At 41.7% G+C, this 26,053-nt stretch overlaps 1 protein-coding gene across 1 annotated transcript in view; it reads left to right on the forward strand.

Moving 5' to 3' along the window:
- The first annotated feature begins 259 nt into the window (after window positions 1-259).
- Window positions 260-26,053, forward strand: part of Raf1 (Raf-1 proto-oncogene, serine/threonine kinase) — a 56,909-nt gene continuing 31,115 nt past the window's right edge. The window contains exon 1 of the mRNA XM_027429169.2: window positions 260-546. The gene's annotated coding sequence lies outside the window, so the exon portion shown is untranslated. The remainder of the gene's footprint in view (window positions 547-26,053) is intronic.

Consider the following 26,053-nt stretch of genomic DNA (forward strand, 5'->3'; position numbering starts at 1 on the left):
GCTGGCCTCGGGCCTGACGCACTCACTCAGGCACGCCACTGTCAAGCCCGAAATGGCGGCCGCGGCATCGCGAGCCCACGCCCCCGGAGGAGGCGGGGCCGGCTTCCAGGCCCGAGAGATAGATCCCCGAGCCAAGTTTCAAACGGACGGCCGAGCTCCGGAGCTCGCGCAGAGGCGGTGAGCCCGCGGCGCCGCAGGTCGCGAAGACGAGCGTCGAGCGCAGGGCTCGCTCGCCGGGGCGGCCGGAGAGCGTCTTCATTGCGGGTGCTTGCGCCGCCATCTTAGATGGCGGGAGTTAGAACCGAGCGAGCTTGAGGCGGGAAGGCTTCTCTGCCGCTCTCCGCGGGCCCTCGGACGGGGCCAGCTGGCCGGGCTTTGGGGCGCGTGCCCTGAGGCGCGGGGCTCTAGTGCAGCGATGCGGGGCCTGCCCGGGGCCCCGTCCCCCGGCTTGGGGACGCGCCGAATGTGACCGCATCCCGTTCACTCAACCACCGCCGCCGCCGCCGCCGCCGCACGACGGGACCCGGCGTGGCCCGGCTCCCTCAGGTAGGCCGCGGGGTTGACGGCGCGGCTGCGGGGCGAAGGGTCCGCCAGGCCGCTGTCACCCGGGTGGCGGGCCGGGCGCGGGCCGAGTGTCATGGCCGGCGAGCCAGTTTCCACACCCCTGCTCAGATTTCCCAGTGTTTCTCGGAAACGTGCCAGCGCCACCCCGGTGCCCAGCGCGCATTCCTCATATTTTGGCAATGGGGTAAAAGAAAAAAGAAAAAAAAAACAAGTCCGCCCAGAGCTGCTCGGTGCCTGTGTTGTCACTGGGATGGGCTCGTTCCTTTTTTTCTCTCGGGCTGCATAAGTAAGTGGGGGGAGCCCGGCCTTGCACCTCCTCTCGGGCTGCTTCGCTCAAGTGACACCCTTTTAGGGAAGACGAGGGAATCGAGGAAGGCAGCGAGAAAAACGGGTCAGTGCCCCGCCACTAAGGCGTGGGGACCTCGCCCGGGGGCTTCCTAATGTGAGGCCCGGGATGCTCGAGATCGGGAGTCGGGGGTGCCTTTTGTGTGAAGCGACAAGCCGTCCAGGCTCTGCGGAGCCAGTGGATGCAGAAAGAGGAGTTGGGACATCACCGGAGGCGAGTCGGTGTTCGTTCATTCATTGTTCTCTCTCCAGGGCCCAGGGTGTGCCTCTGGTTTTCATTCTTTGTTGGGGGGGCGGGGGGGGCAATGACGGGGACGGTGGGATCTCCTCTCTCCGTGTTGAGACACGACTGGGACCTGGGGAGGGGGGGCGTCGGGTCTGTGTAAAGAAGTAGGGAATAGATAAATTCAGGGCACGTCTGGATGCCTGCATTGCGTCCTGTGGGGTCTGTGAAGACTCTGCCCTCGGTGCTCTGGCTCCCGGGGCGTGAAAACAATGAGCGGTGATAAGGGTTGGTTTCTCAACTGTTCTTGGGATTTAGAACAGTTTAAATGCGCTTTGGGGAGTAGACAAGCCCCGAGGTTCCTCGCTTGCTTCTCGCGGAGTTTGGAAGGACCTTGATCGCCAGGTGAGGCAGCGGGGAGGGCATTGTCAGCAGAGGGAACAGCTGGCACCAAGGCACTGAATGAGGCATGGCCTACAGGAGTTGGGATGAGTTCGGGGAGCAGCTAGTAAATGTGGGGTGCAGGAAGGAGATAGTGCGACATCAGGGTCCAAAAGAAAAGTTGATAGCTTCTGAAGGGTCTGTGTAATGAATGGATGGTGACGAACTAGTTCATTTAGTTTGGATTAATTAACTCGATGTTGCTAATTTTTAACTCTGGCTGGTGCCTGCTTTGCTCCCTCCCCCAATGGTAGTGAAGATGATAAAATTGAAAAGATTTACTTTAAGTCTAAAGTAAACCAGTTTTGGTAATGGATACTAACTGTTTCTTGCCCGTTCATTGGTTAATGAATTGGATTCCTATTCCGAGATATTCTCGAAGGTTTTTCTAAGGTTATACATGCATGCAAAAATGTTGACTTCATAAACGTAGTATTCTTTACTAACTCTGAGTTTTAAATCTCTGCTGACAATGTAAAACATGTTCCCTAAACTACAGAAATTGGCAGATTATGCAAAGCACCTGAAAAAAGTGTAGCATGAAAGTGTTTTTAATTAACACTATTTGTACAGTACACTGTTTTCTTTGGATTAAGTCCCCAGGTCTCTGGCCCAATGATCATTATTTTTAAATAGTCACTTCGATTAAGGCTTATGGTGAAGTGGCTACTCAGATGTGAAGAGTTTTCAGGGCAGTTTCAAAATCTTTGGTGTTGTGTACCACTGAAAACCAGATTCTTTGGACTTGTTTTTACTCTTATCACTTCAAGGGCTAAGTAAGCTGTTTAAAATCCAACAGCAACATTTGACCTAGCTGAGCTCTGGATACTTGGAAAAATAAACCTGCTGATGTTTCTGTTCTGAAGGCTTATCATCAGGTCTGCAGGGCTGTGACTGTGCCCTGAAGTGGGGTCAGGCAGCTTTGTTAAGGTCCTGTGAATAGTTGAAAAGACCTTGTGTGCCTGTGAAGTAGGAGGCTTGACTGAAAGGCTTTTGAACACATTTGAAGACATTTGGCCTGGTAGAAAAAAGACTGAGAACCATATTAAAACCTTTCGTTTATGACAGAAAGTATGCAAAAAATAAGAATGCTACTGTATTACAACTACTCTGAACCCAGTTGCTTTAGCCTCAAATCACTTTTGCTCTGAAGATTAAACAACTTCACATCTTTTGGAAGTTAATTTGACATTTGCAGAAGCACTAAATTTTTAATGTAAATATAATGACTAACTTCAAATTGCTCTTTTAGGAAGTCTATATTAGTAAATGTATGATTACTTAATGTTTAAATTTCAGACAAAATTTGGTTAGTCTACCTACTATCTAAAAATAGAAAACAATATTCCGTGAGCGAATGCTTTGGTTTGCCTGTTAGGTGTAATAGTGATAACCCTGATCTTGGGAGGAGCTTGTTAGCTAAACAGCATACCTTAATGTTGACTTGCAGAAGAGAATTAAATGCTGTCTCTGAACGACAGTGAACAAATGGAACAGTGAGGGATTTATGAAACCATAAAACCAAGCTTTGACTCAAATTTTGTTGTGTTGTTTTTCTAAAGTTGTATATAGACCTGTAAAATCAGGAATATTGGGTTCTTTTTGTTTTTTGCTTTTTTTTTTTTTTTTTTTTTTTTTTTTTAAAGCAGGGTTTCAATGTGTAGCCCCTGTATGGTTTGATCTCAATATGTAGTAGCCCAGGTTTGCTTTGAACTCACAGAGATCCCCCCTGCCTCTGCCTCTGTAGTGCTAGGATTAAAGGTGTAGGTTCTTTAGGAAGAGGTTGTTGAGGGTTCTTTTTCTTTTTTTTCTGATATATGTACATATAGATGGGTGAAATTGCTAATGTTCATCCAGTGGGTTCAAAATATAACACTAGATAGTCATGTCGAGATTGTGTTGATACTAATGAGGTCTAAGCTCTTGTCTGTAATCTTGTAATAGTAATGTCTGAGTGTTTTATTTTGGCCTTCAAAGTTGTGAGTGAAAATTCCTTAATTACACATTAAAATTGACACCTTTAATTTTTGTAGTGTTTGAGTCATTCTATTACTCCTTTGCTCCCAGAATTACTTGTATAGCTCTCAGTGACTTAATTTTAGTTTTTTAAAAAAATATAGGTATTTTGCTGCCTGGTATCTTGGAGGTCAGAAGAGGGCATCATCACCTGGAACTGAGGTTACAGACAGTTGTGCTCCAACATGTGGGTGAATGCTGGGAACTGAACCCAGGTCTTTTGCAAGAGCAGCCAGCACTGAGCTATCTCTCCAGCCCCTTAGTGGTTTTGTTGTGGTGGTACTGATTGGCCTTTTTTTTTTTTTTTTTTTTTTTTTTTTTTTAAACCTGTATGTGTATGTTTGTGTGGCTGAGTGTATGAACCACTGTGTGCAGTGCCAGTGGAAGTCAGAAGAGGGCATCAAATCCTCTGGAGTTGTTGGGATTACAAGTAGTTGTGAACCATCATGTGGGTTCTGGAAACCAAACCAGATTTTCTGCAAGAGCAGTAAGCTCTCTTAACTGATGAGCCATTGTTTCAGTTCAGTCATTGTTTTTAAATACATATTCTCAGGGCTGGAGAGATGGCTCAGTGGTTAAGAGCACTTGTTGCTTTTGCAGAGGACTCAGATTTGAGTCTAAGCACCCACATGGGGATTAACATCTGTCTGTAATTACAGTTCCAGAAGATCTGACACCCTCTTCTGTTCTCACATGGTACACATGGTACTACACGGCACACAGACATATAACAGGTCAAACACTATACACATAAAATAAAAATAAATTAAATGCGTGCTTGCATTAAATACATATATGTAGCCAAGGCAGACCTCAAATTTGTGATCCTGAGATTTGGGGTTACAGGTAAGTGTGCTACCGCACCTAGTGAGTGATTTCAGATGTTTGACTTCTGAAATTACTCCCAGAATCTCAGTTTAACTGAAGAACATCTTCAATTGGATGGTATTTCTTTGTTATTTAGCTTGGCACAGGGTATTTGAAGTTTTTTTAATTGCTTACAGTGTGTTAATTGGCATCACATTCCAGTCAGTGTACATAGTATATTTTGAAGAACACTTGACACGATTTTATTTTTAGACCAGGTTCTAAAGGATTTAGCTGGGTGGGGATTAACAATCCTAAAGAGCTATTTTAGAATTTGCAAATCCTTGTGATTTAGCGATGTTTACATTTTTGGATAACGAATGGGAAGCAGCAGGCAATGGGAACGTTTTAAGTGAACTCTTGTATAGCACTTTCCTTCAGAGAAGTGGTGTGGTCTGTGTGTGTATCATCATCATCATCATCATCATCATCTTCTTCTTCTTCTTTTTTTTTTTTTTTTTTTTTTTGAGACAGGGTCTCCCTAATTGGCCCTGTCCATCCTGAAACTCACGAAGTAGACCCGGAACTCACAGATCCACCTGCCTCTTCTCAAGTGCTGGGATTAAAGGCATTCAGGCTTCATCTTCCTCTCTATTTTATCTAAATTGTTGTCATCCTAAAGCAAAATTAAGCATGTTGACTACTCGAGCCAAGATGTTCTCCTCTCTTTATTTTTTTCCCAATCTACAATGAGGTAGAAGTTCTCTCTGATTTTTCCTTGACTTTCTATAAGGAGACATGGAGTTTGGGCAAACATCTCTTTTTTCTGTTTTTATGGGTATAGTGCTGGTGATTAAACCTAGGGCTTTGAGTGAAGTAGGCAGACTCTCTTTAACACTGCCAGTCTCTTTATCTTCTTCAACCCAGTGCATCAGTGTTGGAAGAGTCAGAGTAGTTAATGGTTATGTCTTGATGAGTTTTTTTTTTTTTTTTAATCTCATGCATTTATTGCTTTTAGACAGGAGCCCAGGCTAGCCTCTTAGCAATTTTATCATCTCAGCCTTCTAAGTACTGGGATTATAGGCATGTATATTGTACCTGGCTTTTCTTAGTTTTTTGAGAACTAATTATATTTATTAGTTCTTTTTCTTTTTCTTTCTTTCTTTTTTTTTTTCCCCCCCGAGACAGGGTTTCTCTGTGTAGCTTTGGAAGCTGTCCCAAAACTAGCTCTGTAGACCTGGCTGACCACGAACTCACAGAGGTCCCCCTGCCTCTGCATTTCGAGTGCTAGGATTAAATACATGCACAACCAATGCCTAGTTTATTAGTTCTTTCATGCAGCATGTTTTGATTGTATTCACCTCTTTCTCCAACTCTTCTCAGATCCACCCCTCCTTCTCTGCCCAATCAACTTTGTGTCCTTTTTTTTTTTTAAATTGCCAGGTGTAGTGGTGCACACCTTTAATTCCAGCACCCAGAAGGTAGAGTCACGTGGATCTCTGAGTTCCAGGACAGCCAGGGCTACACAGAGAAACCCTGTCCCCCCAAAACAAAACAACAACAACAAATCAAGACCAGTTTGTGCTGCCCAAATATTCTTTGGAGTGTGGTCTTGTAGTGGGGAGTGGTTGGCTTACCCCAGCCTATGCTCTTTCAGAAAACTGTCTCCCTTTCCCAGCAGCTGACAATTGACAATAACTCCCCAGCTAGGGGTGGGATTGTGTTTTCAACTCCCTTCTCCATGCTGGGATTTATTTGGTCTGGCTTGGATTTGCAAAGGTTTTGTACATATTGTTCCAACTGCTGTGAGTTCTAATGTGCAGCTGCCCTGCTGTGTCCAGAAGATACTGTTTCCTTGTAGTCATCCACTGCCTCTGGCATTTAAACTGTTTCATGCCTGAACATTGAAGGTGTAGTAAATGTATTCTCCTTAGGGCTGAGTATTCTGCAGTTTCTTATTTCTGCATCTTGTCCAGTTGTGGATCACTGTAAGTCACTGTGATCTTCTGCAAATAGAAGCTTTTCAGATGAGGCTTGAGAGATACATTGCTCTATGGGTGTAACAATAAATCATTAGGACAATGTTATGGTTGTAACAATAAATCACAGTTTAATACTGTGTGTCCATTTAGCAGCAAAAGTTTTCCCCTAGGGTCTATGACCTATCCAATCATAAGGTTCTTAGCTTGATAATGGTATCAGGTATTGGTTTCATATTGTAGATTGGAACTTAAAATCCAATCAGAAAAGTCATTGTTTACACAATACAGTTTGTGTCACTGTTGCACCAGTGTGCTGCATGTCTTTCCAGGCCAATTATTGTAGCTGTGTATGATTGGTGATTGCTTTTCCCTTCAGGACCATGCATAGCACCCTCCAGCCCTTTGAAAGCTAGCCAATCGGGATGAAGTTTCCGGCTCAATACCAGCTGCATTTTGCCATGTCTTATGACTCAAGTGTGTGGTGTCTTCAGCAGTAGGCTCTTTCTGTCAAGTTCTGGAGGACATCCAATATTCTATAATGTTTGGGGGTGGGGATTCTCTAGGATCTCACTGGCCAACAGTTACAAAACAAGTAACCCATTCCTGGCACTGGGCTTTTTATTAGTTTTTGTTGTCTACTATGGACATTTTAACACCCTCCTCCCTCCCCCGTAGAAAGTTTCTATAGTACTAGGTCTCCATGTCTTTTTGAAAGGTCTTTCCCATGTTTCTCCTCTACCCTACTCTCTGTTACACCACCCCAGTTTAAACCTTTCTGTTCCATTATTCTCCTTTAAGTCTTCAGTCCCTTCAACTTGCAATGCATCCAAGAATGGCCTTGAGGTCTCTCAGTTGCTGGGATTACAGACTTGAGCCCTCACACCCACTTTATGTGGTGCTAAGGATAAAACCCAGGACCTCCTGCCCCAGATTTAAAAGTCACTTTTAATTTATTTATTTAAATTAAAAATTCTTTTAGATTTACTTTACAAACGTGAATGTTTTAGGTGCATGTGTACCCTGCATGTGCCTGTTGGATTCCCTGGAACTGGAGTTATGGATGGATGTGAACCCATAGCAACTCAACCATACATATGCTGTCAATTGAACCTGGGTCCTCTGTAAGAGCAATAAAGGCTCTTTTCCATGGAACCATCTCTCTCTCTCTCTCTCTCTCTCTCTCTCTCTCTCTCTCTCTCTCTTTGGTTTTTTTGAGACCGGTTTTCTCTATGTAGCTTTGGAGCCTATCCCAGCACTCCCTCTGGAATCCAGGCTGGCTTCCTGGAGATATCCACCTGCCTCTGCCTCCGGAGTGCTTGGAACCATCTCTTTAGTTGCTAAATTTTTAAAATTTTGAGACAGGGTTTCACATAGTCCAAATGGCTTTGATCACTGCATAGCCAAGTTTAGCCTTGAGCTAATTCTGTTTCTATCTCCTACATGCAAGGATTACAGGTGTTTTTTTTTTTTTTAATCATATCCTACTGAAAGTTATCATTGCTATCTTTTATTTTTATGTATATGATCATTTTGCTTTTATGTTTGTACACCACTTGTGTGTTACAGACAGTGGTGAGCTGCCATATGGTGGTTGCTGGGAATTGAACTCGGGTCCTCTGGAAGAGCAGTCAGGGCTCTTAACCTCTGAGCCATCTCTCCAGCTCCCATTACTTCCATGCATGTGCCTGTGGGTATATGTGCATGTGAATGCAGATGTCTAAGGAGGCCCCGAGGAGCTGAAGTTGCAGGTAGTTGGCCACCTGACACAGATAGATGCTGGGACTGACTTGGTCTTCTGCAAGAATAGTAAGTACTCTTAATCATTACCCATCTCTCCAGCACACATGAAGGCCAGATGAGGGAATCTCTTCTTTTCTTCTATGTGAGTCTTGGGAATTGAACTCAGATCATCAGGCAAGCACCCTTAACCACTGAGCCACTTGCCAGCCCTAAAAAGCTGTTTTAAAAGTACCTAATGGGGGACCTGGAGAGATGGCCCAGTGGTTAAGAACACTGGCTGCACTTCGAAAGGACCTGGGTTCAATTCCCAGCACCCACATGGCAGCTCACAACTGTCTGTAACACCAGTTCCAGGGGATCTGACACCCTCATACGAATTCACATAGAATAAGTTAAATAAAAAAAAAAAATACCTAATAGGTGTAGGCACTTACTGTGAAGGGTACAGGGTGAGAAAGCAAGTTCTTACTTTGAAGGATTTTGTTTGGTGGAGGAGGTTAGCAGAGCTTACTGTTTGTTCCTGCTCCTGAGAATTACTCCCTGACCTTTCTCTTACTACTGTTACTTATCATCCTTAACCTTTTGCATTCTTTCTATGGCCTCTATTGTATAGTTATTTGTGAGATAATAAACCGATTACGTTTCATGTTTACTTGTTGATATTTGTGAGGAAAAAATTTCATTTGAGAGCCCAAAGGACCATGCTGTGTGAGAGTAAATCTAAATCCCCCCCCCTCTCTCTGTGTGTGTTTGTGTGTGTGTGTGTGTGTGTGTGTGTGTGTGTGTGTAAGTGTAAGCGCTCGGGGCAGGGCATAGTGGAGGTCAGAGGACAATTTGCAGGAGTACATTTTCTTACTAGATGGGTCCCCAGCATCCAACTGTGGTCACCAGACACTGTGGCAAATGTCTTTATCTGGTGAGCCATCTTGCTGACCATGCTTTGTTTTTCAATACAAGGTCTTGTTAAGTAACCACAGATTGGCTCTGAATTCAGTCACCCTCCTGTCTTAGCCTCCCGAGTGCTGGGATCTCAAGGATTATGCCATCATGCCCACCAACACTTTGTATGTGAATTTTTCGAGACAAGATCTCATGTAGCTCAGGTTGGCCCGGAACTCTTAGCTGAGGATGTCCTGGATTCCTAATCCATCTTGGAAGTATTGGAATTCCCCCTCCCCCCCCTTTTTTTTTTTTGTGGTTTTTCAAGACAGGGTTTCTCTATATTGCTTTGGAGCCCTGTCCTGGATCAGGCTGGCTTTGAACTCACAGAGATCGCCTGCCTCTGTCTCTTGAGTGCTGGGATTAAAGGCATGGTCCACCAATGCCCGGCAGTAGGGATTTCCCATTTTTACATCATAGTTCTGTTGGTTATGTACTCTGTGGTGAGGAAGAATGTCGTGGTGGTGGGACCATGTGGCAGAGGCTACTCACTTCATGATGAACAGGAAACAGAAAGAGGGGGCCTGGGAATAAGATACAGCCCCAAAGAACATGCCCTTGGTGACCTACTCCTTGAAGTTTAAGAATCTCCCAAAAGAACATCACTAGCTGTGAACCAAACTTTCACTAAAGAGCCTTTTAGCAGAGGTGAAGTATAATTCATATCAAAGCCATTACAGTTGCTTCCTTTTCCTTCAAACTGACACAAAGTTGTGACTAAGTAGCTCAGACTGGCCTCAAACTCTCATTTTCAAGCTCTCCTTCTTGCCTCAGCATCCTAAGTTCTAGGATTACAGGTGTGATATGATAGCATTTTCGTAAGAAAGGCAAAACAATGTAAAAAAATATTATTGTGTAGGACAACTTGCAGGAATCAGTTTTCTTATTTTATGATGTTGGATCTGGGGATTGAACTTGGGTAGTCAAGCTTGGCAGCAAGTTCCTTTACCTGTGGAATCATCTTGCTGGTCTGAGAAGGGCTAAGTTTCCAGTCATTTCACTTTTTAATTTATTTATAAAAATGATCTCACTGTGTATCCCTTGCTGGTCTAGATCTTGCAATGTAGACCAGACTGGCTTTAAACTCGAGATCCTCCTGCCTCTGCCTCTGCCTCCTGAATGCTAGGACTAAAGGTGTGCATTACCACATCTGGCAAAAGGCTAATCTCCCTCCCCCCTGTTTGTTTTTGTTTTTGTTTTTGTTTTTGTTTTTGTTTTTAAACAGGGTTTCTCTGTTGTAGCCTTGGCTGACTTGGAACTCTGTAGACCAGGCTGGGCTCAAACTCATAATGATCCGACTGCCAGAACTTGCTCTGTAGACCAGGAAGGCCTCAAACTCACAGATCCACCTGTCTCAACAGGGCTAGGGTTAAATGTGTGGACTGTTTTTTATTTTTATTTTTTGTTTTTCGAGACAGGTTTTTCTCTGTGTAGCTGTGGTTGTCCTGGAACTATCTCTGTAGACTATGATGGCCTTGAACTCAAGACTCTGCCTGCGTTTGCCTCCCAAGTGCTGGGATTAAAGATGTGTGTTAACACTACCTGGCCAAAAAACAAAAACAAAAACAACCAATTTTTAAAACTACTTGCTTCGTTTGTAAGGTTTGCCACAAAAAAATTATAATTCTTATGTGAAATACAGTGTGACACAAAATTAAGTCATTAGTGTTTCCATGTGGTTAGCTTCAAGCAAGATGAGATAGATAAAAACAGTGGCTTTTGCTGCTGCTTCTTCCCTTCAGTCATTTTAGCTCCTTACTGTGGGCATCAGACTTGGCATCTCTATACTTTATTTGCACATTGTATACTTCGGTATTGTGTTGTTTTACTTTGTAAATTGATTGTTCATTTAAAAATTATCAATTATGCTGGGTGGTGGTGATGAATGCCTTTTGCCTTTAATCCCAGCCCTGGGGAGGCAGAGGCTGGTGGATCTCTTCAGTTCAAGGCCAGCCTGGTCAACAGTGGGGGTTCCAGAACAGCCAGGACTAGACAGAGAAACTCTGTCTTGAAAAACAAAACAAAACTATTACTTACCTAAATGAAGAGGCAATGACTGATTGGAGATGGAAAGAAAAGCTGAGTTTAAAAACAATTCCAAGAAAGCCAGATGTTGAGCTGTCAGACTCTGAGACAGAAGGATCATAAGTTCAAGACCAGCCTAACCTATGTAGTAAGACCCTATATTAGCCAGCCTGCTAGCCAGCTAACCAAAACAATTAAATAGATTTAAAGAGGATAATGAAAAACTTATTTTGTGGTGAGAGTTAAAATGAAATTGGTCCCAGGCATTTTTCACCATGTAAATGATTGTTTCTGAACTAGTTCATACTTAATTTGTATTTTAAAATCTGTCAAACTTTGAAAAAATAAAAATCTGCTTCTGATACTTGAGTAGATCATGCTTGCTAACATTTAGAAAGGTAGAGTGGTCCATTTCTTTATGTAAGTTTGTGTTGGCTAGTCATCTGATGAAGTCACTGGTTTGTGGCCAGAAATTGAGAAAGAGAGATGAGGAAACTCAAAATATTGACACATACTGACCACCTTGCAGTGCATGAGACTGCCCTTTTGGACTGATTGGGAAACTGTAGCATAAGCCTTGTGCAAACTAGACCATTGCTGTTTTCTAGCTGGGATGAGATGAAGATCAGAGCAGCTCATGCTTGTTCAGCAGAAACTTTTTATTTGTGAGCATCCCACTCCCTAGTGTTGTATGCTCAATTGCATTGGTATTTTCAAACTAATTACTAGAGTCTAGGCCTCATAGGTGTTCAGATCCAGAACATTTTATGTTTTTAAATGTAATTTTATATTAGGCTCCTTTAAGAATAATTTGTTTTTAATTTTAATTGTGTGTAAGTGTGTTGGTATGTTCATGGGAGTTCAGGTGCCTGCAGAGGCTAGAGGTGTTGGATCCCACTTGAGCTGGGGCTATAGGTAATGGGAACTGAACTCAGAGCCTTAGCAAAGCAGTGTGTGCTCTCAAACAGAGCCATCTCTCCAGCCCTAATTAGGCCCTTTTTTGAGAGAAGGTATGACTATGTAACACAGATGGGCCTTAAATTCAAGATTCCCCTGCTTTGGCCTCCTACTGTTGCCAGTTTTATTTGGGATGGAATGGGAGAATTTATTCCCCCACAGTATTCTTTTTTAATGTTTATTTATTTTTGTTTTATGTGTGTTTGCATGCATGTATGCATGCATGAGTACCAGGCGCATTTGTGATGCCCAGTACTCAGAGAAGCCAGAGGAGGGTGTCGGAGACCCTGTAACTGGAGTTAGAGACAGCTGTGAGGTGCCATGTGGGTGCTGGGACTTGAACCAAGATCTTCTGGAACAACAGCAAAGCTCTTAAACCCTAATCTCTCTAGCCTCTATAGAGGTTTGTTTAATTATTTATAATTTTTCTATCTATATGCCAGGCCTGGAACTTAATGTGTGGACCAAGATGGCCTTGGGCTCAAAAGAGACCACCTGCTTCTTCCTCCTGAGTTTATTTTCTTTTTTTGTTTTTTTCAAGACAGCGTTTCCCTGTGTAGCCCTGGAACTCACTTTGTAGACCAGATTGACCTCAAACTCACAGAGATCTGCCTGCCTCTGCCTCCCAAGTACTGGGGTTAAAGCCATGAGCCATCACTGCCTGGTGTGTGTGCGTGTGTGTGTACGCGCTCTCTCGTGTCTATCTGTCTGTCTGCCTGCCTGCCTGCCTGCCTGTCTGTCTATCTGTCTGTCCATGAATAACTGAGTGCTGATGTCCACAGAAACCAGAGGCATCAAATCCCTCAGAACTAAAGTTACAGGTGATCATGATAACATGAGTGCTGGGAACTGAACTGGTTGGAGTTCTCTGCAAGAGAAATATGTGCATTTAATAGAAGAGCCATCCCCTCCAGCTCCTATATGTTTATTTTTTATTTATTGTATTTTTTTGAGACAGGGTTTCTCTGTGTAGTTCTGAATGTTCTGGATATAGCTCTGCAGACCATGTTGCCTCTGCCGCTCAAGTGCTGGGATTAAAGGCCACCATCGCCCAGCTACTTTTATACTTGAGAAGCATTTGCCTAACATATAAGGCCCTGGTTCCATCCCTGGAACTCCCGCTCCTTACACAGAAAAGTTGTGTGTGATGACAAATTTCTTTAATTTTAGCACTTGGAGACAAAAACAAGAGATCTCTGCGTTTGAAGTCAGCCTGATATATACATAGCAAGTTCTGCATCAGCCCTGCATCAGCCAGGGTTATATAGTGAGACTGTCTCTCTCTCTCTCTCTCTCTCTCTCTCTCTCACACACACACACACACACACACACACACACACACACACACACACAAGTTTGGGGACATATCTCATATCTGTCACATATTTGGGCCGTTAACTATTATATGTCCTTGAGGCCAAATTATTTTTCCCCATATCTGAAATTCTTGTGTCTGTAGTTTTAATCTCCACAGATATTTAGAACATAGTTCTTAGCTGGGTACTGTGATTTAAAGCTATGTTAAGGACAGCTTGGGCATGCATATAGTTAGAAACTATTGGTTTGGTATGCCAATGGGTGACGATATTTGATGCTTGATTTTGAGATTTCTTGTTGGCAACTTATTTTTAACAAATAAAACTTTCCTTTTTTTTTGATGGTGGGCAGTGCTGGGGATTGTTACTGATTTCTTTTATGTTTGTTTATTATAAAACTAAAGAACAAAATATAAGATAAAAACCTGAGGTGGGTTGCAAGCTATTGTGGAAAAGCCCTGCTGCTGCTGCTTCCTGGCTCAAAAAGACTCCACACTCCTCTGCTCTGCCTCTCATCTCAGTCATATCCATCCCCAATGAAATCCCTGCCTCTTGGACCAAAACGCTCCTTGCAATTGGCTAATGGACCAGTGACAGAATTCCTGTAACATTTGTCTATTTCTGTTTAATTAAGAAAGAAAGGTTCTAACTTTAACACAGTAAAACTATATACAATAAGAATTATTATCGAGTATTGTCCAGTAGAAAGGAAAGGCAATAACGTTAACTAAAATGAAATTACATGCAACAAGAACAATTATCAAGTAAGTAAGTACATTCTCAATGTCCACTCCATAAGTATTATATTCTCTATATTCTCTATAGGGATTACTCCATTAGTTGTCCTCTCCTAAAGAGTCCAAAGTTTTGTACCTAATATGCCTTTTGCCAAGATTTGGGAGAACTGTAATTATAACTGTCTAGTCTTCAATAAAAGACCTGAGAAGTAAATAATGCTACCTGAGTAAGCAGTGAGTTCAAGCAAACAACTCCCCACCCCACCCCTCAAAAATGTGGGAAATGAAAGAAACAGCTGATTGCCTGGACAGCTACCCAAGGTTCCTCTGCAACATTGGGGAATCCATCTTTGGCTTACAGGCCTAGAATATCTGAGAGATTTTTTTCAGAAGCAGGAAAATTTGAAGGACCGTCCTAACCTGTCTTAGCAAATCTCAGCAGTTGCCTTTCTTTGTGTCCTTCTTGTCCAGTTTGGACAGTGTACTGTCAGCAGTTGAGGCAAGGGCAGTTTTGCCTCAAATGGCTAGCTTTGCCACAAAGAAAGCAAATTCCATATGGAGTTTCTTTGATGCCCATCATCTTTTTCAGAAGTAGATCAGTGCCCTGAGAAGCAGACGAAGCTCATGTTGAGAAAAGTCTTAAGTTGTTAAAACATTTTAAATGCCATATTCTGTAGGTCTTTCAAGTGTTTGAAGATTACCTATCTATCTGAAATATATCTCTGTATACCTAGAAGACCTAACTTACAAGACTATAAATTTGATAGTTATGGATGACTTTTAGCCTGTATGTCTTTATTATCCTAAATAGCCTTTAAGGACTAAAACTTCACATTGCATAATTAAGCAAGCTGTGTAGGTGTGAGCTATATTACTACTACCTTAAGCAAAAATAGAAACAGATGTATAAATATAAAGACAATAACCTCAAATTTGTAACAATATACAAAAATATCATTTTTTTTGTTTGTTTTTGTTTTTTGAGACAGGGTTTTTCTGTGGCTTTGGAGGCTGTCCTGGAACTCGATCTGTAGACCAGGCTGGCCTTGAACTCACAGAGATCCACCTATCTCTGCCTCCTGAGTACTGGGATTAAAGGCGTGCACCACCACCTCCTGGCTTGAATTTAGAGGAGAGAACCACACTCCAGCTCCAAAGCTAGCCTTAGTTTTTTAATCGAGTAGGACTACATAAAGACTACTTATTTAACATGTCTGTAGAGACCAGCTAAACAAGATATTTTGATGGGTTATAAAATTTTACCCTGTAGGAAATATTAGGCCAGGTTACTCCTTTTCTTGGTAATTTTTTTGGGTGGTTACCCCCCTTTTTCCCCCTATTTGTCCAACAGTCTTTAGGTTCCTTAGTTGGATGTTTTTATTTTCCTGAAAAGACAAATTCATAACCCTGTCCTTACTCTAATTTGGGGAGTTTTTCCTTTTGTCAGGTTGAATCACTACATTCGTTGATGAACTGCCGCCTCCTAATCAAGAGGTCTCTCCTGTTTGGATTTTGATGTTATCTGTAGCTTTTCTTCTGTGGAAACAAAAGCAAAAATTCTTCCCCAATGTAACATATATCCTGATTTCTATTCTGAGGTCAACACATCTTTAAAGTATACTGGCTGATTTAGTTTAGTGGGTTTTTTCTATTATCCAATGTCTCTCTGCAGCTGTCATTCCCTTTTCATTAGCATTTAAAAATAATGCACATTTAAAAAATAAATAATTGTGCAATCTTTTTCTAGGGGTTATTATTACCCCTATTAAGCATTTCTTTTCAAGTGTGATTAGATCTTTTTATAACTGCTTGTGCTATAGGATTGTGTGATATAACTGTAATATGCTTTACATTGTATATGTAAAAGTTTCATTTTACTAGACATGTGTGCTGGAGCGTTGTCAGTCTTAATTTGCACAGCTATTTCTATGATGGCCATAACTTCTAATAGATGAGTAGTTACAGAATCAGCCTCTTTAGAACTCAAAGCAGTTGCCCATTGAAATCCTGAAAAATGTATCTATAGTATATTGTACATATTTTAATTTTCCAAACTCAGCAAAATGAAGCACATCCATTTGCCAAATTTTATTTTATTTTTTGAGTACCCTTGCAGGTAGTAGAGTTTGGTTATACAAAGAACAAGTAGGACATTTCCTTGGCTTGTTTCCAAGTGATGGAAATTTCAAACCTTTGCTGTTACTGTAGTGTTTCTTATGAAAATCTGAAATAGCTGATGAATTTCATCATTACCCTGTACTGGAGGGCCTGGTAGACTGTATGGGATCTGATATATGTTGTATATATGGGGTGATTTTTGTTTTGTTTCATTTTGTTTTGTTTTTTTCGAGATAGAGTTTCTCTGTGTAGCTTTGGAGCCTGTCCTGGCACTCGCTCTGTAGACCTGGCTGGCCTCGAACTCACAGAAATCCGCCTGCCTCTGCCTCCTGTGTTGGGATTAAAGGCATGCACCACCAACGCCTAGCGGGATGATTTCTATTCTTGACTGTTTTCTGTAATTGTATAAATAATGAAATTAATTCCGAATTATCAGGAATGAATTCAGTGGTTTCAATGTTAAAACAACCTTTTCTGCATATTAAGAGTGAGTAACTAGGGGGCTGGAGAGATGGCTCAGAGATTAAGAGCACTGGCTGCTCTTCCAGAGGTCCTGAGTTCAATTCCCAGCAACCACATGGTGGCTCACAACCATCTGTAATGGGATCTGATGATGCCCTCTTCTGACTTGTAAGCCAACATGCAGACAGAACACTGTATACATAATAAAATAAATCTTAAAAAAAAAGAGTTGAGTAACTATGTTAAGAGGTTCTGAAAAATCTCCTAGTACCATGAGAATAGTATATAATTCAGACTTTTGAACAAAATCATAAGGGCTTTGAGCCACTTTACTTAAATTTTCTGATTTATAACCTGCCTTTTCTGATTTACTTCCATCATTATGGTAAGTAGGGGTTCCAGATATTGATGCTCCCCATACAGTGTGAGGAAGGATCTAATTGGTTCTTTTTATAAATTAAAGTCTCTTGCTTTTGGAATAGTTGTTCTTAATCTTCCACAAAAATTTACTGTAAGCTCTTTGCCAATGTTCATTTTCTGTCCATAAGGAGGCGTTTCATAGTGGAATTTTTTGTAAAATTATTTTATATCCTAGGTAATTAATAGAATCTCCTCTTTGTTTTTTTTTTTTTTTTTAGGAGCAATTTATAATCTCTAGTAAGGCAACATTTTATTTATGTCCTTAAACATTTGTTCTAAGGTATTTATGTTTGAATACCTTAGTGTCCATCTAATGATAAATTATAATTGAGGAAACTATGAATTATTTCCAATGTATAAAATATTGGTACAGGGTGGGGCCGTTTAACATCTCTTGTGGGAGAATTTTCCACTGACACCTTTTAACGGGTTGTGAGTTATAAGTAGGTACCATGAAGGCAAATTTTTCTCTATCCTGTTATTGTAAAGATATAGTAAAGAAACATTTTTTTAAATCAATCTAATAGACAATCCTTTATGTAATAGAGAAAGCAAGGGAAGTGCAGGTTGTAGAGAGATCATCGGTTGATTACTTTATTTATGATTCTTAAATCTGTTAATATTTTCCATTTTTCAGATTTCTTGGACAGGTTGATTTTTCAATATGTTGAGTATTTAGCTGTTCCTGTACCAGCTGTTCTAATGTCTGTAATTTTTTTGATGTCAAAGGCCATTGTTTCACCCAGATACGTTTATCAGTTAGCCATTTTAAAGGTAGGGCTGTAGGCATCTTCAAGAGGTCACCAACTATTGGGTGCTGTTTATATACAACTTGAGCAGTCTGTGACCGCTCTAGAGAATATTTTTATATATTTCTCTCTGAGGCATTCTCTGTTTTACAGTTTAGTTCTGAGATTGGAGGACTGTTGATCTGTTGTTAGAAGTCATGTTCTCATAAATTCATCATTATATTGGCCATGTGTGGTTTTAGTTTTCTTCCCTGTCCTTCAGGTCCTGTGCATTTAACCCATCTTGCACTTTGTCTCACCTGAGATAAAGTTCCAATCCCTAGAAACTGAACTTCTGAACTTTACCTCCAGTAGAGGCCAATTTGGATTCTAAGATTTTGGTACAATTATAGTTACATCTGTCCCTATATCTACCAGACCCTCAATTTTAATTCCATTTATCTGTATTAACTTTGGTCTTTGATCATTTATAGGTTTGCCAAAATACTTGTTTTATGGTCTGTCCTGAAAATTTTGTTTTATATCCTAAAGTTGTTCTGTAATTTAGAGCAGTATGCCCCCCCCCCCCCCCGGTAGGCATTGGGTCCTTTAATTTTGCTCTGTGGAGGTGTTTCCCCCATGGTGGACAGGGAATGATTGAACTAAATTTGTCATGGGGGCCTGCAAGAGGCCCCCTAAGGCATTTCCCAATGGCAAGGGTTATCTTGCCTGTCCCTTGTTTGATTTGCATTCATTGGCTAAATGCCGGCCTTTGATGCACCTTCTGCATACTAAGGAAGGCTGGGGCCTTCTGTTTGTGTTAGCTATAGAAAAAATGTTGTTTCTAAGACCACCCTTCCTGCAGTCCCTTTTTAGATGGCCTTATTTACAACTAAAACATCTGACATTTTGACTTTTTTTAAGCCTTTGGAAATTACCCCTCCCCTCCAATTATCATCATGGTTATGATATTCAATATTGACTGTATGTTGGATCCATTCCTCTATGGGTGCTGGTCTTAACTTTTAAAGGCATATTTACCCTTTTGTATTGTGAATTGGCATTTTCAGAAGCCAAAGTTTCAATTAATATTTGTCTAACTTTTGGATCTGGTATCATTTTATTTATAGCTGAAGTACATGTTTGCAAAAATTTAGTGAAGGCTTCTTTTGGGCCTTGTATAATTTTAGTAAATGACTCAGTCCTCTTTCTTGATTCTTGAATCTTGTCCCAAGCATTTAAAGGTGCTGTACGGCATAGAACCAAAATGTGATCATCAAATGTAAGCTGTCTTTCCACATCAGCATAACAGCCCTCACCAAGGATTCAGTCTTGGGAAATCTCAACCTCTAAGCTTGCCTTGCTGTTCGATGCCCTCTCTCTACCAGGCAGTCAACTGTGACTGAGGACCAAATTCCAATACTGCTGTAACAAAATCTTTCCAGTCTTGTGGAATAATTCTATTCCAAGGAATTTAACATCTCCTTCACAAAAGATGAATGCCTACCATATGAAACTATTGCTTCCTTAAATCTCTTCAAACCTAACATTTTTTTTTGTTTGTTTGTTTTGTTTTGTTTTTCGACACAGGGTTTCTCTGTAGCTTTGGAGCCTATCCTGATACTCGCTCTGGAGACCAGGCTGGCCTCAAACTCACAGAGATTCGCCTGCCTCTGTCTCCTGAGTGCTGGGATTAAAGGCGTGTGTCACAAACGCCCTGGCAAACCTAACATTTCTATTGGATCCCAGTTAACTTCTGAATGTCTCTGGGGATGCTTGTCATCTGGTGGTTGTTCTTGAGTTGTAACTGGAGACATTAAGTTTGGATTTCTAATAACATTGGGCTGCTCCTCTCTAATCTCATAATGCAATGGTGAAGATGGTTCTCCAAATTCTTCTGTTTCTGAATATTTTTATCTGTTTTAATAAATTTTTCTAAGGCTTGTAATTTATTAGTCAAAATGGTATTTTCTTCAATAATTATTTGTAGGGCTTCCATATAATCAGCAGTAGCCTTTTCCAAGGCTTGTATCTCATCAGTAAATTTCTCCTATTTTTCACAGTTACCAAACCATTTTTAAAGATTAAATACGGATTACCAGACTGATAATTATAACTGGCATTGTATTGATCCCAGCTACGGTGTTTATCTCCTCATTTAGTTTCTCTATTTGGATCCTGTTCATAGTAGCAGTAAACAGGGTCCTAATTCCCTGCATTGTGATATTTCCAACCTTTTTTAAAAAAGATTTTAATTATTTATTATGTATACAGTTATCTGCATGCATGCAGACCAGAAGAGGGCACCAGATCTCATTACAGATGGTTGTGAGCCACCATGTGGTTGCTGGGAATTGAACCCAGGTCCTCTGGAAGAGCAGTCAGTGCTCTTAACCTCTGAGCCATCTCTCCAGTCCCCGATATTTCCAACTTTTAGCATGGGAAAGCTTTTAGGATTGTACCCTCCATTATTCCTCAAAGAATTATTTATTCATTCATTTATTTGTTCATTCGTTCATTCATTTTTTGGTTTTTCGAGACAGGGTTTCTCTGTTTAACAGCTCTGGCTGCCCTGCATGCTCTGGAGACCAGGTTGGCCTCGAACTCACAGAGATCCTGTCTCTGCTTCCCAAGTACTGGGATTAAAGGCATGCGACACCACCACCCTGCTTAATTTATTTATTTTAAATAGCCTAGTTGGCCATTTAATAGTTCCCAAGTGTTATCATACCAGGTCCAATCCTCAGAGGATTAGGTTGTATAGATGTAGTGATGATGTTTGACTAGTAGGGGGAGCCGATGCTTGGAGGACTGGGCTGTGGGAAGGTAGTCTGATGTAATGACTATGTCTGACCAGCAGGTGTAGCACGTGTGACACCAAGGCAGCAGTGGGAGGTCCAGGTGCAGGGAAGCTGCACTGAAGCAGAACTCTTGAGCTGACTGCACTCCAGCTGGTGCCGGAGTTAGAGGTTTGACCAAGCAGCAGACAGCCCAAGAGGTGTGATATGTTCCAAGTGCCTTGAGCTTTGACATCCCTGCTTGCCCCCGTGACTTGGTAATAGCAGCTGCAAAGTTCCAAGTCCCGAGCCTGTCTCGAAGTGAGCGGTACTCAAGGTGTGTTGTGCTGCCTGGTTTGGCAGCTTGGAGAGGGGTTTGGAAAACCCCAGGATGCAGGAAAGCAGGCCAAAGGGGCTGGAGGGTATTCATCTTCCACCAGACTGCAGAGCTGTGCGACAGCTGCATGCGCTTAGACTGAGCTTTCTCGTGGTTAGCAATGCCATATGTTGGGCATCAGAAGTTACTAGTTTCTTTTATGTTTGTTCATTTGTTTATTATAAAACTAAAGAACAAGGGGCTGGAGAGATGACTCAACAGTTAGGAGCACTGGCTGGCTGATCTTTCAGAGAACCCAGGTTCAATTCCCAGTACTCACATGGCAGCTCATAGCTATCTATAACTTCAGTTTCAGGGGATCCTACACTTTCACAGACAGACATACATGCAGGCAAAACACGAATGCACATGAAGTGAAAATAAACAAATTATTAAAAAAACGAAAGAACAAAGTATAAATGATAAAAACCTGAGGTGAGTTGCAATTTACCGAGGAAAAGCCCCGATGATGCTGCTTCGTGGCTGGAAAAGACCTTGCACTCCTTCGCTGTCTCTTCTCTAGGTCATGTCCATCCCCAATGGCTTCAGTTGGGTGTTGTTTTCGCGTGTTTGTGTGGAATGTATATATGGGTGAATATTTCCACCCGAGATTGATGTCAGGTCTCATGCTCATCTTACTTTTTGAGACCAAGTCTTTTGATGAACTTAGACCTTATTGATTTGGCATGCTGGCTGGCCAGGGATCAGCCAGGGAGCTTCAGGGATCTGCCTGTTGCTATCTCCCAGTGCTGGGATAAGCTGCCACACCCAGCTTTTTTGCGTGGTGCCAAAAATCCAGACCAAGGTCCCCATACTTGAATGACAAGTGCTTTATCAATTGATCTGTCTCCCAGTCTTTCAGTTGGGTACTGGTTGATAAAATTCACAGAATACCATTGTTTTGGACTAGCTTCTTGTACTAGACCACAGAATAACAAACAGCTCATGCCAGATGCTACTTAATCAACTGATATCCTCAATGGGCCAGATAAAAGACCAATACTTCAGCCAGTCAAAGAGGCTAGTTTAACTGAGCCAGCAGAAGGATGACTGCTCTGTTTTTTGTTTGTTTGTTTGTTTATTTGTTTGTTTGTAGACAGGCTCTCTACATAGCTCTGACTGTTCTGCAATTCCCTCTGTATATTAGGCTGCTTGAACTCACAGAGATCCACCTGCCTCTGCCTTCCAAGTGCTGGGATTAAAGGTGTGCAACCACTGTGTCTGTCTGTGTTAAATTAATCTTATAAAGAAAATAAACTCAGCCTGTCCACTTTTTTTTCTATTCTTTCCTTAGGTTTCATCTCTCTCTCTCTCTCTCTCTCTCTCTCTCTCTCTCTCTCTCTCTCTCTCTCTGTGTGTGTGTGTGTGTGTGTGTGTGTGTGTGTGTGTGTGTACACAGTTGTCCTCAGCGTTCAGAAGAGGGCATACGATCTCCTGGAACTGAGTTACAGGCAGTTGTGAGCTGTCTGGCAAAGGCTGGAACTGAACTTGGTTCCTCTGGAAGAAACGGGATCTAATTCCTTAGCCATTGTTCCAGCTCTCACTTCAGTGAATTGTTGTGCTTTTATCACTCCAAAAGTAAAACTAACATTAGGCAATCACTAATCTGCCTTTTACTTTTTGATGTTTCTGTTCCCCCTTCCTTCCTTCTTTCCTTCCTTCCTTCCTTCCTTCCTTCCTTCCTTCCTTCCTTCCTTCTTTTTTTCCTTCTTCAGATTTTCAAGACAGGTTTTCTCTTTGTAGCCCTGACTGTCACTTTGTCGACCAGGCTGGCCTTGATTCACAGAGATCTGCTTGCCTGTGCCTCCTAAGTGCTGGGATTAAAGGTGTGTGCCACCACAGCCTGGCTCTATTCCCCTTTAACAGTTCCCTTTCTCTCCCCCATCTTTCTTACTGTGTCTAGCTGGCTTCATACTTATTGCTTCCAGGCAGCCCTGTCCTTAGCTTCCTGAGAAGCAGAGACTGTGGGCACATTACCAGTTTATGAATTTGCCCACCTGGGGACTTTTGTATGAATAGTGTCAATATTTGGTTTTGGTTTAGCACAGTGTTTCCCCCTGTGTTTTCACATGTACAGTGCTATCTCTCTCACTGTGCTCTGGATGTGGTTTGACCCAGCCAAAGCTCATTTTGAAATGTAATTGCTGTTGTATTAGTGTTGGGAGGTGGGGCCTTTAAGTGGTTATTTAGCTTGTTAAGAAGGGTTAATGCCATTTTTAGGAGTATTCTTTGGCTGGTCTGGATTAAGTACTATGAGAGTGATTTTTAGGAATTATTTTGGTATTCATTTATGTGTATGTGCTGCCTGCTTACAAGCCTGTGAGCCATTGCATGCCAGGTACCCATGGGAGCCAGAAGGAGGAACTGGAGTTACAGATGGTTGTTAGGTGACATTTGGGTCCTGGGAATCTAACCCAGGTCCTTTAGACGTACAGCCAGGGGGTTGAACCTTCTCTTTAGCCCTTTAAGAGTGACTTTTAGAGCATGAAGATACTTTGCTTTGTCTGTTTGGCATATACTGCTTCCCTTCTGCCTTTGGCTATGAATTGAAGCATAGGTCCTGAGCAGACACTGTTGGACTTTCCAGCCTCCAGACCATGAGCCAAAATAAACTTCTTTACGAATTACTTCTCAGATGTTCTGTTGTAAGAACAGAAAATGACTGACCTCTTGTCCTCAGTTTCGTTTCTTCCAGTATCAGTTACCTTTGTTAGGTATGATCTTAAAATATTAGCTGGGTAGTCAGAAGTTAACAATTCATGAGTTTTAAATTGTATGCCATTTGGAGTAGCAGGTTAAACCTCAAACCATCATTTCCTGTCCTGGCTGGGACATGAATCATCTCCTTGTCTGACATATCTGTGCTCCATATGCTACCCTCCAGTCACGTATCTGTCTTATTGTCAGACCTCCTGTATGGTATCACAGGCTGGCACTCACATTGCCCTTATTTTAGTAAGAATGTCCCATTTTGCAAGAGGATATGCTGATGAGAAGCTGTAAGGGACCTAAGAAAAGAAAAAGGAGCGCGCAAGTTGAAGGAGAATGCTATTTGAAGCTGTAAAGGAAAGGAGTAAGAGATCCATGCTAGTTTTGCTGTTGTGCCTTACAGATGTGGCCATCCTGCATGACAAGCTGCCTATGGGGTAGCTGACTAAGCTCATTAATACTAGCCATGGGTCCTGTCATCTACTGGAGGTCTTGGACTATGTACCCACAGGAGAAGAGTCCCCTCTACTAGTTAATGGTTTTTTAATTTTTGTTTCTTTAAAAAATACTTTTTATTTAATCTTTTGTGGGTTTTGTTTGTTTGTTTTTTGAGACAAGGTTTCTCTGTGTAACAGTTCTGGACGTCCTGGAACTTGCTTTGTAGACCAGGCTGACCTTGAACTCATAGAGATCCACCTAGTTCTGTCTCTCAATTCAAGTGCTGGGACTAAAGGCATTCAGCAGCACCACCAGGCTCCTTATTTTATCTTTGACAGTATCATATGTGTATATATTTTGGTTCTACCCTCTAACTCCTCATTACATTTTATAATCAAGTCCAACCAGTCTTGCTTAGATAATGTCTCTTCTCTGTTTATTATTTAATGGATATTTGGGTTATTTCCCCTTTTGGCTATTTGGAATAATAAATGTTTTAGTGTTCTAAGATTATTAAAACCACATGGCTGGTTCAGCACTTCAGAGGGCTTGTTCTTCCAGACGTTCCCAGCACCCACATTGGTTGCCTCTCACCCATCTGTAACATGTCCATCTCCAGGGGAGCTAATGCCTCTGGCCTCCACAGACACCTGTACTCACATGCCCTCCATACACAAAATAAAAATAATAGAAATAATAGAAATAATAAAAATAATAGAAAAAATTAAAAATCACTTGGAAGTCCCATAATTTTAGTTGATTAAAAAATTGCTCTGAACAGGCTTTTGGAAGGTAAAAGAATAATCTTATTAGGTTTTATGTTGTATGCTAATTTATTTATTTTTAATTGAAGCCTCCAGATTCCTTGAGACTCCATTCTGGGAGTAGGATGATACAGTGCTGCCCATCCTTAACTGTCACAATGAAGCCATGGAGGTATTGGAGAAGGATAGGTCTTTCAGGAACTTCAGACTTAAGTACCATAGTAATGTTCCACTTTTAATGATCAGTCTGCCTTTTTAAAATGACATAATAGGTTTAGTTAACTGCAATTTAAAAAAATCATGGTAAAATATATGTAGGATAAAGTTTGCTGGGTGTGGTGTTGCATACCTTTAATCCCAACACTCGGGAGGCAGAGGCAGGCAGCCAGTATATAGTTTCCTACTTTGCAAGTTCCAGAACAGCCAGGATCACATATAGTGAGTCCTTGTCTTTTTTTTTCTCTCCCTCCCTCCCTCCCTCCCTCCCTCCCTCCCTCCCTTTCTGTGTAACATTTCTAGCTGTCCTAGAACTCACTTTGTAGACCAGGCTGGCCTTGAATTTACAGAGTGCCTTTACCTCCCGAGTGCTGGGATTAAAGGTGTGCACCACTACTGCTTGGCAACCTTGTCTTTAAAAAAAATAAAATTAGGGCTGTAGAGATGGATCAGCAGTTAAGAACACTGGGTCCTCTTCTAGAGGACCTGGACTTGGTTCCCAGCACCCATACTGGGTGACTTAAAACCACCTGTAACTCTAGTTCCAGAGGATCTGATACCCTCTTGTGCCCTCCACAAGCACCAGGCATGCACATGTTGTATAGACATATACATAAATAAGGAAATTAAAGATAAATAAAAAGTTAATCACTTTTAAAGATTTATTATTTTGTGAGTATGCATGTGTATGTCTGTGTACCACATGAATACAAGTGTTGTCAGGCCAGAAGAGAACTTTGGATCCCCCTAGAATTGGAGTTACAGGTGGTTCAAGGTCAGCTGTGTTACACTGAAAGTTCCAGACTAGTCTAGACCTGAGTCAAAAAACAAACAACAAAAAAACCAAACCAAAATGAAATTAATTTGGTTTCTCTGGGTCATTTGTGTTTCCATGTGAATTTTAGAATCAGCTTGTTCTTTTCTACAAAGAATTGACCTGAGTGTGTGTTCTG

The sequence above is a fragment of the Cricetulus griseus genome, chromosome 8 (genome assembly GCF_003668045.3).
Source record: "Cricetulus griseus strain 17A/GY chromosome 8, alternate assembly CriGri-PICRH-1.0, whole genome shotgun sequence".
Lineage (NCBI taxonomy): Eukaryota > Metazoa > Chordata > Mammalia > Rodentia > Cricetidae > Cricetulus > Cricetulus griseus.